This window comes from Sus scrofa, chromosome 11 (genome assembly GCF_054392235.1).
Source record: "Sus scrofa isolate SSC_HxYL_T2T_F1_AM1 chromosome 11, Sscrofa_HxYL_maternal_Yorkshire_Landrace_v2.0, whole genome shotgun sequence".
NCBI classification, from domain to species: Eukaryota; Metazoa; Chordata; class Mammalia; order Artiodactyla; family Suidae; genus Sus; species Sus scrofa.
In genome coordinates this window covers 20,324,413-20,328,520 of record NC_139393.1, presented here as the reverse complement: position 1 = coordinate 20,328,520, position 4,108 = coordinate 20,324,413, and the positions used below count along the sequence as shown (strand labels likewise).

The 4,108-nt window shown below is 46.3% G+C and overlaps 1 long non-coding RNA gene across 1 annotated transcript; it reads left to right on the top strand.

Annotated features, from left to right (window-relative positions):
• The first annotated feature begins 200 nt into the window (after window positions 1-200).
• Window positions 201-3,426, top strand: LOC146398574 (uncharacterized). Its single transcript, XR_014820021.1, has 2 exons — window positions 201-454; window positions 912-3,426. It is a non-coding gene; the product is annotated as an uncharacterized LOC146398574 (long non-coding RNA).
• Window positions 3,427-4,108: the final 682 nt, after the last annotated feature.

Here is a 4,108-nt window from a genome sequence, read left to right as displayed (position 1 = left end):
CAATTTACGTCTAAAAAACACCAAGAGACAGTCCAGGTGGAGGACTCCATTTCTCCCCAAGAAGGAAGCCAGTCTTTGACAGTCTAATCTTGAAAGCAACGCACCATCCCCTCTGCCCAATGCTGTTGGTCACATAAACCAACCTTGGTACCATATGGGGGTGGGGGGAGTGACAACATAAGGATGGAACACCAGGAGATGGGGACATTCCAGGGCCACCGTGGAGACTTGATAGGGTCATCAGGCAGAATGCCTAAGTTCATATGTGTAAACGTCTTAGAAGAATATCAGCACTCAGTACAATTGGTGTCATCACTGGAGTGGTCTTGTGGACATTGCTGCTGCTGTTGGGAGGAAGAAGGACTCAGCTGGGGCCCATGAATTTTTGGGCGCCATGTTGCCAGAAATTCAGCCCTACTCCAACCTCATTAACAGCTTGCTCTAGCCAAAAAAGGTGAATTTTTTTTTTTCTGCAACGTGCCCCTCAGTTTCTTTCTTTGCTTTCCAAAAGGATGTTTACTGAGGATCAAACCCTGGTATATAAACCTTAAAAAGAAGCCCCCCTGCCCCAACCAGTTGGGAAGTTCACAGGCACAAATATCAGAATTGCTAGAATATGCCTGTGGGAGTTTTAATTCCCTCACGTCACAAGACGTCTGAATAAAGATGCTGCTGAGGTTGGTTCAGGAGCTCAACCATGTCATCAGGGACTCAAGATTTCTCTGCCTTTCCCTCCTGTCATTCTTGGTGCATAAGTGACATGTCCCTTCGTGATGGCAGGAAGGCTACAGCAGATTTAATCACAACCCAGTGCAAAGGCAAGAAAGGAAGGAGGGGCAAGGAGACATGAGTGATGAGAGAAATTCTCTGACGTGTACCTGTTTTGTTCCATTTTTCTTTTTTAATTCCAGGAGGAAAGCTTTTCCCAGAAACTCCCAGCTGATTTTCCTTTGCAGCTCATTAGCCACATGTTGGCCACATGCCCACCACTAGCTGCAAGGGAGGCGGGAAAGAGGCTGATCTGTTCTGAGATGGTGGCCCTGGCAGAGCCATCATGGAAGAAGCAGAGTGGAGAAGCCATTGGGGAGGTAACCCAGGGACTCTGCCGCCCACCCACCACCCAGAGATTCTCTAATTTGAAAAACTTCACTGTCATCTTTTCTAGCGAGAAGAGAAATATGCGTGAACCGGGAAGGCTGTGAGGCAAGCAATTCATCTCAAATTGATTAGGTCTTGTTTACTTGGCATCATCCAGAAACGAAGTGTTGCACAGAACTGAATTTGGCAGAGATGTTTTCTCCAAAAGTGCTGAAGTTTACTGTATTTTAACCATTCTTACAACCATCTTTACTGAAATGCTCTACTTCTCTGTCTTACTGGGTAGTGTGTTTGGACATAACACTGCATGGCCAGGCTGCCTTTATGGGTATTGGCTACTGCGCAGTGTGAAAACATTCAAATACCACTGGGGTTCCTTCCCTGTGCTCCACACCAAAGGCGCCACCTTACTCAACCTGTTCCAGGTGAGGTACACTGTACCTCAAAATACCCACTCCTTGAGGTCAGCTGTGTTCTCTGCCAACGCTATCTCCCCAGCACTTGTTCCTGCTACTGTCTGTACTTTAACCTTAACTTAGGGTAGCAGGGAGGGAGTCAGAGGGGTCTAGTGGAACCCCACAGGGACACAGCCATAAGGAGTGGCCTCACAGAACAACTCTGAAGTGAGGACCCCAGATGACATACTCAGCCAGCCCCTCCCTGGTTCTGGAGAAGGTGGGAGCTGCTTGGAGACAGCTGGCTCATTACTCCAGAAAACTGAGAAGGAGCTAAGAGGGATCATATCTCGACCAGAAAAACAGACATTCTGATGGAAGGAGGAGGACTAGGTCTGGAAGCGCAGGGCCCTGCCAAGGACACAGGTCTGCGGGGCCACCACCGCTGTGATGCAGGGATGGTACCCAAGATGCGACCTTGAGTTGCCTGTGTGGTGCTGAACAGGACCAGGAACCTGCGCTGCGACCTCGTGCACTGTGGGGCTCAGTTCCATGTTTGGCGATTGCTTCCAAATGCTGAAATGACCCCAAATGTCCTCACTAAGCAGCAGGGCAATGATACATTACGGAGAAGATTTGACAGCTTTCAAAGTTATACCACACTTTACAATTAACCAGCTGAATCATTCTTCCTCTCTCTCTGGCTTTCACCTAGGAAAATTTAATTCACTGACGCTTATAAGCAAGATATTTTAGCAGGACTGTGGTCAGATTTCTGCACCTGAGTTTAATTCCCTGGGCTGCATCAAACCGCTTTCTCCCTTGATTGATGGACCTGTCCTGGAGACAGGCAAGGTTAGCTTTGGCAAGGTCCTTGTGTTCTGGACGCTTCTAGGATGAAGACCTGTCTCAGAATTAAAACTTTTTTTTGTGCTTCACACACCCTAACTGTTGTAAGTGATGCAGGGAAGACAAAAGCAGATGAAGTCTGTTGTGAATCCTCATTGCAGGGTGGTGGCATGTGGGACAGCCCGGTCTTTTTCATACCTGCAGTGGTGAGAGGGCTTTCACTGCCATGCTGCTTTTTAGATTTGAAAGGCACGCTCCTGGTCGCGGTAGCTGTCTCCCTGGGCTTTCTCCCTACAAATCACAACAAACTGTGCGAGATCAAAGATTTCCTCAGACATCCGTTAAATAAGCAGTTAGCCCATCATTAACCAAATTAAACTGGTGGTGTAAAAATAATGGGGACATTCCCTAATGACGGACCGCCAACCCTCCCTATTCACGGATTCCATATTTGCAAATGCATATCTCAGTAAAATGTATCTGCCCATCCCGAAGTCACTACTCTTGGAGATCTTGGGGTCCTTGGTACAACTGTGGCAAACACTTGGAATCACCTGCTGCACATGGTCCTACCTGAGGTCAAGCAAGCCAGCATGCCACCTTCTTAGTCCAGCTTTCATGCTGGAAACAAGGTCCTTGCTGTTGTCTACTTAGTGCCATACTTCCACTTTTTTCGGGAGGGGGGGTGAATTTTCTGTTTAAAATGCCCCCCATCAGAGTGTCGAAGTGCCCTCTAGTGTTCTGAAGAGCAGGAAGGCTGGGATGAGACTTAGGGAGAAAACTCACGTGTTGGATAAGCTGCGTTCAGACATGAGTTACAAGGGGTGGCAGCCACAGTTCAATGCCAATGAACAGGGTGCCTTTAAACAGAAACGCACATAAAATAATGTTATGGGCTTGACAATGAAAATATTGTGACCCGAGGCTCTCAGGAACGGAGCCTGTATCACAGTATCACAGCGGTTCAGTATCTGCACCGTCAGTGTTTGGATAACAAACAGATGGAACATAACTGCTGCAAATCATGAGACGTGACTGCGTTGTGAGTATATTATACATTAAATCAAACTCTGATTAACACAAACAGTTTGGTACAACTGCTAAATGTTCGTTCTTAAAATTACCCTAAATAGCTACCTCACTTAACCGGGAGCCTTTCTAGACAGAGACAGGCCTCCAACTCTCAAAGATGGACAGCCTCTGAGCACTTGTGCTAAGAGCAGTTTGTCTTTTTAAATTAAAAAAAAAATTTATACAATTTTAAAGGCTACACCCAATTTACAGTTATTCCAGAATAGTAGCTATATTCCCCGTGTTGTACAATAATACATCTTAATATATTATTAATAATACATCCTTTTTTTTCCTGGCTGTACCCACATTATGCAGAAGTTCCTGAGCCAGGAATCGAACCTGAGCCCCAGCAGTGACAACACCAGATGCCCAACCCACTGAGCCACCAGGGATTCCTGTACAATACATCCTTGAGCCCTGTCTTACACTCACTAGTTCGTCCCTCCTGCTCCCCAGCCCTGCATGGCCCCTCCCCCCCAATTGGTATTTGTTCTCTCTGTGGAACAGAAGCATGTCTATATTCTTGCTCGAGACCTCTCTTAAATAAAGACCTATTCTTTTCTGCTTATCTGGAAAAAAACTCATAAAAATATTACAAAGAGAGTCCTGTCATACACCATGAAGTAAGATTGTAATTTTTTAATAACTGAAGGAGAGCAAATGAAAGTGCTCGGTCCCCAGATACCCCAAGA